The sequence below is a fragment of the Sinohyriopsis cumingii genome, unplaced genomic scaffold (genome assembly GCF_028554795.1).
Source record: "Sinohyriopsis cumingii isolate HCF-2022 unplaced genomic scaffold, ASM2855479v2 utg004750l, whole genome shotgun sequence".
Lineage (NCBI taxonomy): Eukaryota > Metazoa > Mollusca > Bivalvia > Unionida > Unionidae > Sinohyriopsis > Sinohyriopsis cumingii.
The window spans coordinates 15,001-27,467 of NW_028316810.1; the positions used below are offsets into that span (position 1 = coordinate 15,001).

Consider the following 12,467-nt stretch of genomic DNA (forward strand, 5'->3'; position numbering starts at 1 on the left):
AAGTATGTACTTGGACATGCATGGCTTAATCTTTGAGACAAGCATATGACTACTGGCAGGATCAACCAGATAGCTCACCTGACCTTACCGGTGCGAGGTAAGCGACCGAGGATCGAGCGAAGGGGAGAAACGGTATCCATGCAATATCTGTGTCCAACAGGTACTCATTACGATGCCTTTTCCCTCCCCCACACAACCCAAGGTCTATTGGACCCATCTCCGAACGAATCGGAGTTGCGAGAGCTCACCACACTCGCCTTCCTCTCCAGGTCCCAAGACCTCCTTGGGCACGGACGCCAAGTAGGTCTAGATTTCACCACACGCTGACTAGCTCCCCGTCCAGGGGGCAGTCTTTTACAGGTCTGTCGAGCGAACACAAGCGGAAGCCTACACTCACTGACCGATATAGCTCGAGAGCGATAAACCATTGTGCGTCGGACTGCGATCAGGGAATCACTAAAAAGTGCCTCGCCAGATAATGCAGCCGCTCAGTCGCCACGATATATGTATCGTATAACCACAAAAACCAAGCCGTGTATACCGAACCTGTACAGGCTAGAATCACGGTTCTACCTATACCATGCCAGCCTAGAGCATCGCTCGTCGATGGCTAGCCACAAGGGTACCCTGTACCAAGGAACGTGTCGGTAGGTCAAGCCAGCCTACCGCGACCTAGACGCCTAGGTCGCCAAGCCACGTACCGCCCCAGCTCATCCAAAGCCGACTGCCTAGGGATACCCTGTACCAGCGAGCTTCCCAGGTCAGCCTAGCCGTACTAACCGCCCCAGTATCGACAGTATAGCAGCCTATATTGTAGGCTAGTGAGCTCGGTTCGCAAGGCCGCTATACTTTTCATATATAAATGCTACACCAAAATTTTTGTCCACTTTCAACCGAGCCACCTGAAAACGCATTTTTTTCTATATAATAGTGCCAAATTCTATATGTGGGTAGTTGATCAGAAAATTTTTCGACGTACCCTGTGCCATCGAGCTTCCCAGCCCATTTTCGAACGAAAAGCAACCACGTTCTTGCCTTGCCTGGGAAGGAAAGCATTTCACGGAATGCACCTTCCCTATCGTCCGAAGCCAGCTGCCTAAGGGTACCCTGTACCAGCGAGCGCCTAGACAAGCCTAGCTCAGTGTACCGCCCCAGTACTGTGGTATAGCTCCCGATATCGTAGGCTAGTGTGCTCGGTTCGCAAGGCAGCTATACCACTACTATAGGAATGCTACACCAAAATTTTTGTTCATTTTCAACCGAGCCACCTGAAAATGCATTTTTTTCTATATAATAGTGCCAAATTCTATATGTGGGTAGTTGATCAGAAAATTTTTCGACGTACCCTGTGCCATCGAGCTTCCCAGCCCATTTTCGAACGAAAAGCAACCACGTTCTTGCCTTGCCTGGGAAGGAAAGCATTTCACGGAATGCACCTTCCCTATCGTCCGAAGCCAGCTGCCTAGGGGTACCCTGTACCAGCGAGCGCCTAGACAAGCCTAGCTCAGTGTACCGCCCCAGTACTGTGGTATAGCTCCCGATATCGTAGGCTAGTGTGCTCGGTTCGCAAGGCAGCTATACCACTACTATATGAATGCTACACCAAAATTTTTGTTCATTTTCAACCGAGCCACCTGAAAATGCATTTTTTCCTATATAATAGTGCCAAATACTATATGTGGGTAGTTGGTCAGAATATTTTTCGACGTACCCTGTGCCATCGAGCTTCCCAGCCCATTTTCGAACGAAAAGCAGCCACGTTCTTGCCTTGCCTGGGCTTGCTAGCTACCAAAGAGAGTGTGCCTGCCTCTCTCCCTTCTCGCTTGTCCTGTCCTTGGTAAGCTAGCCTTCGATCGCACCTTGCTAGCTACCAGAGAGAGAGTGTGCCTGCCTCTCTCTCTCTCTCCCTTCTCGCTTGTCCTGTCCTTGGCAAGCTAGCCTTCGATCGGACCTAGCTAGCTACCAGAGAGAGTGTGCCTTCCTCTCTCTCTCCCTTCACGCTTGTCCTGTCCTTGGTAGGCTAGCCTTCGCTCGCACCTAGCTAGCTACCAGAGAGAGAGAGTGTGTGTGTCTGCCTGCCTGCCTGCCTGCCTGCCTTATCGGCCTCTCTCTCTCGTCTCGATTCACTTTCAATCGAGACCATAGGAAACGCATTTTTTCCTATATAATAGTACCAAATACTATGTGTGGGTAGTTGGTCAAAAAGTTGCCAAAAAGGTGCACCTTTTTGAATTCGTTCCGTTTTTACCAAGGGCTTTCTACCACGGCCAAACCCTCGATTCCCCAAGCCTTTCCTCACTCTCTCTCTCTCTCTCTCGCACCTTGCTAGCTACCAGAGAGAGAGAGAGTGTGCCTGCCTCTCTCCCTTCTCGCTTGTCCTGTCCTTGGTAAGCTAGCCTTCGATCGGACCTAGCTAGCTACCAGAGAGAGAGAGAGAGAGTGTGCCTGCCTCTCTCTCTCTCTCCCTTCTCGCTTGTCCTGTCCTAGGTAAGCTAGCCTTCGATCGCACCGTGCTAGCTACCAGAGGGAGAGAGAGAGCGTGCCTGCCTCTCTCTCTCCCTTCACGCTTGTCCTGTCCTTGGTAGGCTAGCCTTCGCTCGCACCTAGCTAGCTACCAGAGAGAGAGAGTGTGTGTGTCTGCCTGCCTGCCTGCCTGCCTGCCTTATCGGCCTCTCTCTCTCGTCTCGATTCACTTTCAATCGAGACCATAGGAAACGCATTTTTTCCTATATAATAGTACCAAATACTATGTGTGGGTAGTTGGTCAAAAAGTTGCCAAAAAGGTGCACCTTTTTGAATTCGTTCCGTTTTTACCAAGGGCTTTCTACCACGGCCAAACCCTCGATTCCCCAAGCCTTTCCTCACTCTCTCTCTCTCTCTCGCACCTTGCTAGCTACCAGAGAGAGAGAGAGTGTGCCTGCCTCTCTCCCTTCTCGCTTGTCCTGTCCTTGGTAAGCTAGCCTTCGATCGGACCTAGCTAGCTACCAGAGAGAGAGAGAGAGAGTGTGCCTGCCTCTCTCTCTCTCTCCCTTCTCGCTTGTCCTGTCCTAGGTAAGCTAGCCTTCGATCGCACCGTGCTAGCTCCAGAGGGAGAGAGAGAGCGTGCCTGCCTCTCTCTCTCCCTTCACGCTTGTCCTGTCCTTGGTAGGCTAGCCTTCGCTCGCACCTAGCTAGCTACCAGAGAGAGAGAGTGTGTGTGTCTGCCTGCCTGCCTGCCTGCCTGCCTTATCGGCCTCTCTCTCTCGTCTCGATTCACTTTCAATCGAGACCATAGGAAACGCATTTTTTCCTATATAATAGTACCAAATACTATGTGTGGGTAGTTGGTCAAAAAGTTGCCAAAAAGGTGCACCTTTTTGAATTCGTTCCGTTTTTACCAAGGGCTTTCTACCACGGCCAAACCCTCGATTCCCCAAGCCTTTCCTCACTCTCTCTCTCTCGCACCTTGCTAGCTACCAGAGAGAGAGAGAGTGTGCCTGCCTCTCTCCCTTCTCGCTTGTCCTGTCCTTGGTAAGCTAGCCTTCGATCGGACCTAGCTAGCTACCAGAGAGAGAGAGAGAGTGTGCCTGCCTCTCTCTCTCTCTCTCCCTTCTCGCTTGTCCTGTCCTAGGTAAGCTAGCCTTCGATCGCACCGTGCTAGCTACCAGAGAGAGAGAGAGCGTGCCTGCCTCTCTCCCTTCTCGCTTGTCCTGTCCTTGGTAAGCTAGCCTTCGATCGGACCTAGCTAGCTACCAGAGAGAGAGAGAGAGAGTGTGCCTGCCTCTCTCTCTCTCTCCCTTCTCGCTTGTCCTGTCCTAGGTAAGCTAGCCTTCGATCGCACCGTGCTAGCTACCAGAGAGAGAGAGAGCGTGCCTGCCTCTCTCTCTCCCTTCACGCTTGTCCTGTCCTTGGTAGGCTAGCCTTCGCTCGCACCTAGCTAGCTACCAGAGAGAGAGAGAGTGTGTGTGTCTGCCTGCCTGCCTTATCGGCCTCTCTCTCTCGTCTCGATTCACTTTCAATCGAGACCATAGGAAACGCATTTTTTCCTATATAATAGTACCAAATACTATGTGTGGGTAGTTGGTCAAAAAGTTGCCAAAAAGGTGCACCTTTTTGAATTCGTTCCGTTTTTACCAAGGGCTTTCTACCACGGCCAAACCCTCGATTCCCCAAGCCTTTCCTCACTCTCTCTCTCTCTCTCGCACCTTGCTAGCTACCAGAGAGAGAGAGAGTGTGCCTGCCTCTCTCCCTTCTCGCTTGTCCTGTCCTTGGTAAGCTAGCCTTCGATCGGACCTAGCTAGCTACCAGAGAGAGAGAGAGAGTGTGCCTGCCTCTCTCTCTCTCTCTCCCTTCTCGCTTGTCCTGTCCTAGGTAAGCTAGCCTTCGATCGCACCGTGCTAGCTACCAGAGAGAGAGAGAGCGTGCCTGCCTCTCTCCCTTCTCGCTTGTCCTGTCCTTGGTAAGCTAGCCTTCGATCGGACCTAGCTAGCTACCAGAGAGAGAGAGAGAGAGTGTGCCTGCCTCTCTCTCTCTCTCCCTTCTCGCTTGTCCTGTCCTTGGTAAGCTAGCCTTCGATCGCACCGTGCTAGCTACCAGAGAGAGAGAGAGAGTGTGCCTGCCTCTCTCTCTCCCTTCTCGCTTGTCCTGTCCTTGGTAGGCTAGCCTTCGCTCGCACCTAGCTAGCTACCAGAGAGAGAGAGAGAGAGTGTGTGTGTCTGCCTGCCTTATCGGCCTCTCTCTCTCTCTCGTCTCGATTCACTTTCAATCGAGACCATAGGAAACGCATTTTTTCCTATATAATAGTGCCAAATACTATGTGTGGGTAGTTGGTCAAAAAGTTGCCAAAAAGGTGCACCTTTTTGAATTCGTTCCGTTTTTACCAAGGGCTTTCTACCACGGCCAAACCCTCGATTCCCCAAGCCTTTCCTCACTCTCTCTCTCTCGCACCTTGCTAGCTACCAGAGAGAGAGAGAGTGTGCCTGCCTCTCTCCCTTCTCGCTTGTCCTGTCCTTGGTAAGCTAGCCTTCGATCGGACCTAGCTAGCTACCAGAGAGAGAGAGAGAGTGTGCCTGCCTCTCTCTCTCTCTCTCTCCCTTCTCGCTTGTCCTGTCCTAGGTAAGCTAGCCTTCGATCGGACCTAGCTAGCTACCAGAGAGAGAGTGTGCCTGCCTCTCTCCCTTCTCGCTTGTCCTGTCCTTCGTACGCTAGCCTTCGATCGCACCTTGCTAGCTACCAGAGAGAGAGTGTGCCTGCCTCTCTCCCTTCTCGCTTGTCCTGTCCTTGGTAAGCTAGCCTTCGATCGGACCTAGCTAGCTACCAGAGAGAGAGAGAGAGAGTGTGCCTGCCTCTCTCTCTCCCTTCTCGCTTGTCCTGTCCTTGGTAGGCTAGCCTTCGCTCGCACCTAGCTAGCTACCAGAGAGAGAGAGAGTGTGTGTCTGCCTGCCTGCCTGCCTTATCGGCCTCTCTCTCTCGTCTCGATTCACTTTCAATCGAGACCATAGGAAACGCATTTTTTCCTATATAATAGTACCAAATACTATGTGTGGGTAGTTGGTCAAAAAGTTGCCCAAAAGGTGCACCTTTTTGAATTCGTTCCGTTTTTACCAAGGGCTTTCTACCACGGCCAAACCCTCGATTCCCCAAGCCTTTCCTCACTCTCTCTCTCGCACCTTGCTAGCTACCAGAGAGAGAGAGTGTGCCTGCCTCTCTCCCTTCTCGCTTGTCCTGTCCTTAGTAAGCTAGCCTTCGATCGGACCTAGCTAGCTACCAGAGAGAGAGAGTGTGCCTGCCTCTCTCTCTCTCCCTTCTCGCTTGTCCTGTCCTTGGTAAGCTAGCCTTCGATCGCACCTTGCTAGCTACCAGAGAGAGAGAGCGTGCCTGCCTCTCTCCCTTCACGCTTGTCCTGTCCTTGGTAGGCTAGCCTTCGATCGCACCTAGCTAGCTACCAGAGAGAGAGAGTGTGTGTCTACCTGCCTGCCTGCCTTATCGGCCTCTCTCTCTCTCTCGTCTCGATTCACATTCAATCGAGACCATAGGAAACGCATTTTTTCCTATATAATAGTGCCAAATACTATATGTGGGTAGTTAGTTAGGAAAGTTTCAACTTCCTAACCTTACAGACACTACCCAAGCCATATCGCTACTAGAGCGAGAGAGGGTGCCCCTGCCTCTCTCTCTCTCTACCTTTCGCTCTACTCCTAGCACTCCTGGCTAGATCGGCATTGCATGCTGGCTGGGACGACCTATCCAACGAGGGGTCGATCGTCCCGATGCGACCAGGCGATCGGTCGCAACAGGGAAGAAACCAGCTATCGTACTACGTCTCTAATGCAATGTATAGGACCCCAAAATCACTTCTTCCCTATATATAGTGCCAAATTCTATATGGGGGTAGTTGGTCAGGAAAGTTTCAATTTTGAAATCGTGCCTTTGCTACCAACGGCTTTGCACCAAGGGAAAGCCAGGGGTACACAAGGACTAGCGCCACAGTCTCACTTCTCGGTTTTATTTTATTCATTATCTCGGTAACGGATAGGAATTTTTTGATGGGGTTTGCTTTGGCAGATCGGCCATTACGAGAGCTATAAAGCAATGTCAACTGCGAGATTCGAACTCTTCCCTGTTGGTCGGGGCGGTGGGTGCGTCAAAACATATGACTTTTCAAAAAATCGACTTTATGCCGTTTCACTAAATGTTGAATATCTCGGGAACCCCTTGATATTTTTCCATGGGGTTTGCATTGGAATATTGGCCAATGAAAGGTCTAGATTGCTATGTCGGCGGCGGGATTCGAACTCGTGCTAGGTCGTTTTCACAGTGAAAAAACCGATGAACAAATGACTTTTTTGGCAATATCTCCGTAACAAATGGGAATATTTCGACGAGGTTTATGCCGGCAAGTCGGTCTCGATAGCCTGTATCAGAAAATAACAAGTTGCCTGGCACACCTCCTCCCCAATCGTCGGGGCGGTGGGTGCGTCAAAACATATGACTTTTCAAAAAAAATCGACTTTATGCCGTTTCACTAAATGTTGAATATCTCGGGAACCCCTTGATATTTTTCCATGGGGTTTGCATTAGAATATTGGCCAATGAAGGGTCTAGATTGCTATGTCGGCGGCGGGATTCGAACTCGTGCTAGGTCGTTTTCACAGTGAAAAAACCGATGAACAAATGACTTTTTTGGCAATATCTCCGTAACAAATGGGAATATTTCGACGGGGTTTATGTCGGCAAGTCGGCCTCGATAGCCTGTATCAGAAAATATCAAGTTGCCTGGCACACCTCCTCCTCAATCGTCGGGGCGGTGGGTGCGTCAAAACATATGACTTTACAAAAAGTCTTTATGCCGTTTCACTAAACGTTGAATATTTCGGGAACCGCTTGACATTTTTCCATGGGGTTTGCATTGGAATATTGGACAATGAAGGTTCTAGACTGCCATGTCGACGGCGGGATTCGAACTTGTGCTAGGTCGTCCTCACAATTAAAAAACCGATGAAAAGCTACAGTTTCCCCCATATCTCCCGAACGGCTGGGAATATTTTCAAGCGGTTTGCTGCAGCGTGTCGGGGCCACGGGGCCACGTCGGGGAACGGGTGCCACCCGGACGCCACCGGGCGAGGTGGTGTCAAAATGGCGGAAAAACCGTTAGGTTCCTAGAATGAAGTGGTGGAAGGGAACGTCACATTGGCACGTTTCACACCTCGGCAGACGCGCCTGGTCGAGACGAAGACAGAGAGTGCTGGATGATGAAAATCGGTGGAGGTTTGGCCGAGTTAGGGGCTATTTTGTCACCCGGCAGGGGCCACAAAACGACAAAGTCCGAAAAGCTACAGTTTCCCCCATATCTCCCGAACGGCTGGGAATATTTTCAAGCGGTTTGCTGCAGCGTGTCGGGGCCACGGGGCCACGTCGGGGAACGGGTGCCACCCGGACGCCACCGGGCGAGGTGGTGTCAAAATGGCGGAAAAACCGTTAGGTTCCTAGAATGAAGTGGTGGAAGGGAACGTCACATTGGCACGTTTCACACCTCGGCAGACGCGCCTGGTCGAGACGAAGACAGAGAGTGCTGGATGATGAAAATCGGTGCAGGTTTGGCCGAGTTAGGGGCTATTTTGTCACCCGGCAGGGGCCACAAAACGACAAAGTCCGTAAAGCTACAGTTTCCCCCATATCTCCAGAACGGCTGGGAATATTTTCAAGCGGTTTGCTGCAGCGTGTCGGGGCCACGGGGCCACGTCGGGGAACGGGTGCCACCCGGACGCCACCGGGCGAGGTGGTGTCAAAATGGCGGAAAAACCGTTAGGTTCCTAGAATGAAGTGGTGGAAGGGAACGTCACATTGGCACGTTTCACACCTCGGCAGACGCGCCTGGTCGAGACGAAGACATAGAGTGGTAGATGTTGAAAATCGGTGGAGGTTTGGCCGAGTTAGGGGCTATTTTGTCACCCGGCAGGGGCCACAAAACGACCAAGTCCGAAAAGCTACAGTTTCCCCCATATCTCCAGAACGGCTGGGAATATTTTCAAGCGGTTTGCTGCAGCGTGTCGGGGCCACGGGGCCACGTCGGGGAACGGGTGCCACCCGGACGCCACCGGGCGAGGTGGTGTCAAAATGGCGGAAAAACCGTTAGGTTCCTAGAATGAAGTGGTGGAAGGGAACGTCACATTGGCACGTTTTACACCTCGGCAGACGCGCCTGGTCGAGACGAAGACATAGAGTGGTAGATGTTGAAAATCGGTGGAGGTTTGGCCGAGTTAGGGGCTATTTTTCACCCATGCCACAATAGTCAAGGTCAAGGTAGGGAGCGTGGGAAAATAGTGTTTTTCTCCCAAGCGTGGAAAGATATGTTAAAGTTTGACCCACCGGCGCCTAGGTCTGGATGAGTCGCACCTGCCTGTGTTATCCCCGTGCATGTCGCTGTGTCCGTTCGTGCGTACGCCTTCGCATAGCAAACGCTTCGGTGCCAAGTCGGTAGCTTAAAGTTGGTTTTCTCCGAAAGCCTATGAGCGATCTTAAGGTGCGACCCATCGGCAGATGGGCCTCGACGAGACGCAGCTGGCAGTGAAAACCCCATGGATCTCGGCTGGTCCGATCGTCCGTAAGTCAAAGAAAACGAATGCAATGGAATTCGCAATGGTCAGCTCGCTGCGAGAATCGGATTATTTTTTTTCCTGGCCAAACGGGTGGACCAATGGGCAATTGCAAGACGTCATTCGATCTGGCGTGACGAGAGGCGTCTTGGAAAAAAAAATAAGTCCATTGGACCTGTACGTTCGTCCGTAATGGTGAGAAAACCGATTTTTGGAACCCCCCTCCAATGTTAAAGTGAAAATGTCCATTAAAAAAAGTTTTCTCGCCGACGGGTAGAGGTATTGTCCCGTGTCGTGGTTCGACCGCTCGGGCCCGACGAGACGCGTCTGCCGGTGCCAGGCACGGTCGAGTAGGCGTGTCCGTTCGTCCGTGCGCTCTGGAAAACGTTTTCAGCCGCGCCGAACCATACGAGTGCGAAGTTGGCTTAAATCGAGTTTGCTCGAAAAGTAATGGACCGATTTTGACATGCGACCTACCGACAGGTCGGTCTCGGCAAGACACGTCGGACGGTGTGAAAGACATGGAATTCCCATCGTCCGTTCGTCCGTCCGGGGAAGAAAACGGGCCCGTTGATGTCAATGTCGGAAGCGGGCGACATTGGGTCGAAGCGAGTTTTGAGCATCGCCACTTAAAGGTATGTTGCCATGCCCTACGTCGTAAGATGGGCCTGGAAGAGCCGCATCTGGTGGTGCAAACCGCATGAAAATCGGCTTGTCCGTTCGTCCGTGCGACCCGTCCACGTGCATGTCGCTGGAGCGCGACATGGGGTTGAAGCGAGTTTTCAGCATCGCCACTTGGCAGGATGTTGACGAGCCATACGTCGGACGATGGGCCTGGAGAAGACGCATCTGTGCGTGCAAACCCCGTGAAAATCTGCTGGTCCGTTCGTCCGTACGGCTGAGAAAATGCGTAGTTCAAGGTCAAGGTCGGGAGCGTGGGAAAAAAATGGCTTGGGTGCAGTTTTCTCTGGAACGGCAAGAGCTATCTTGAAGTGGGAAGCACCGGCACATCGGCCCGGACGAGTCGCATCTGCCTGCGAAAAGGGCATTTGAATCACCGTGTCCGTTCGTGTGCAGGACGAGGAAAATGAATGGTTTGACTGTTGCGGAGAAGACGGATCCGTACTTGGAGTTAGTACGTGATTTACGCTGGCGCACAAAGAGAGATATGAATACCAAGAAGAAGAAGAAGAAGAAGAAGAAGAAGAAGAAGAAGAAGAAAAAATTAGAAAATAAAAATAACAAAGAAGAAGAAGAAGGAAGGCGGGAAGAAAGAACATAATAATAATAATAATAATAATAATAATAATAATAATAATAATAATAAAACCCGCAATACAAGGTGATTTTGTACGATACTATTTAAAACACTTTATGGAAGCGTTCGATTGTCGTTTCTATGCATAAATTTGGCAATTGTAATCCATTCCACTGCATTTTTCATGATGGGAAAATATTGTCCCACTTGGGCAAAGATTGGCCCAAAATCTACCTGGCATTGGAAGCACTTGGCTTCATTCACCTTAGGACTCCAGCGTTACCTTGTCGTACAGACAATATTGTGTAGGCATGTTTGTCCAATTCCTTGGTTCGACATTAAAATCACTTCATACAAACAATATAAGTGATTTCGTCCAATTGCGCTCTTTGACAAATTTCAAAATTGTGTGCAATTCGATCATGTGGCATTGATAAACACTTTACAGAAGCGTTTAATTATGTTCTGTCTGCATGAAGTTGGCATTTTCCATGATGGGAAATATTTGTCCAAAACCTACATGTTATCTGGCTTTGAGCCCCCCCCCAAAATTGCCAAGAAAAGTAGCAAAATGTGGCCAAAAACCTACGTTATTGGGTTTGGGGCAAAAATTTGCACAACAATGTTCCGAAAAGTGGCCAAAAACCTACCTAAACTTTTCTGAGACACGCTCGACAGTGTCTTCTTTCCGCACGGTTTGTGTCAAGCCCGTTCCCTTGGCTGTGACGGGAACAAATAAATTTAAAAAAAAAAAAAAACAAAGGAAAAAAAAAAAAAAGAAAAGAAAAGAAAAGAAAAGAAAAAATCGTATCTGTAGAACGGTAAAAGATATTCTCATGCGGTTTGCGTTGGCTGCTGCGTCCTAGACAGAGCTATTATGTCTCTCTGTATGTATGTATGTATGTATGTATGTATGTATGTATGTATGTATGTATGTATGTATGCAAATCAATAAATAACCAAGTCCAACAAAACCCATTTCTTCCATGCAAGTGTAAAGTTTCGAAAAATTGAAAGCTTAGGAATAGAGCGACGTGCCATATGTCGGCAGATCGGGCTCGAAGAGACGACTCTGTTAGAGCAAACCGCACGTCAATAGCCCTGTCCGTTCGTCCGTACGCTTCGAGAAACCGACCGTTTCTAGGTAAAACGCGGCTTAAAGTTCCTTTCCTCCGGAAGGGCAAGAGCTAGGTAGACGTGCGACCCAGGGCCAGATTGGTCTTGAAGAGACGCGTCAGGCAGTGAAAACCCCACGAAAATCGGACTGTCCGTTCGCCCGCCATTGGAAGAAAACCGATTCCTTCCATGCAAGTGTGAAGTTTCGAAAAATTGAAAGCTTAGGAATAGAGCGACGTGCCATATGTCGGCAGATCGGGCTCGACGAGGCCACTGTGCTAGAGCAAACCGAACGTCGATAGCCCTGTCCGTTCGTCCGTTCGCTTCGAAAAACCGACCGTTTTTAGGTGAAACGCGGCGTAAAGTTCCTTTTCTCGGGAGGGGCAAGAGCTAGGTGGACGTGCCACCCACGGCCAGATTGGCCTTGAAGAGACGCGTCTGGCAGTGAAAACCCCACGAAAATCGGACAGTCCGTTCGTCCGTGCGACCATGAAAAGCCGAAGGTCAAGGTCGTTGCCATCACGGCATTCCGTTGGTTCGGTATCTTCACTCGAATACCTATATCTTTCGAACGCTCGAAGATATTTTCGTGCGGTTTGCTGCGGCTGATGGGTCTGAGAAAGACCTATCCGTCGATGCCTTGCGCTGGAAGATGGCTTCATCCTGGACGAGGCGGTGGCCATTTCAGCGAGAGACGAAAGTAATGGGAAAATAACAAGTAACCGACTTCGCTCGGGAAGCAATTTATCGGCACTCTTGCTAGAAAATTCGTGTCTCTAAAACGGCGAAAGATATTCTCGTGCGGTTTGCGGTGGCGGCTGCGTCCTAGAGAGAGCTATCCACGCATGCCTTGCCGAGCGAGATGGCTTCAAAGATGGCTTCGTGATGGCCGTTCAGGCACAGGCAGAAATCACTGGAGGGGGGGATAGACACACAAAACTCGCTCGGTATGCAATTTATCGGCACACTTGCTAGAAAATTCGTGTCTCTAAAACGGCGAAAGATATTCTCGTGCGGTT

The 12,467-nt window shown here is 50.5% G+C and overlaps 1 non-coding gene across 1 annotated transcript in view; it reads right to left on the bottom strand.

The window, feature by feature from the left end:
- LOC149769114 (small subunit ribosomal RNA) overlaps window positions 1-72 on the bottom strand; it is a 1,815-nt gene extending 1,743 nt beyond the window's left edge. The window contains exon 1 of the ribosomal RNA XR_016419438.1: window positions 1-72. This exon is cut by the window's left edge and continues 1,743 nt beyond it. This is a non-coding gene — a ribosomal RNA (small subunit ribosomal RNA).
- Window positions 73-12,467: the final 12,395 nt, after the last annotated feature.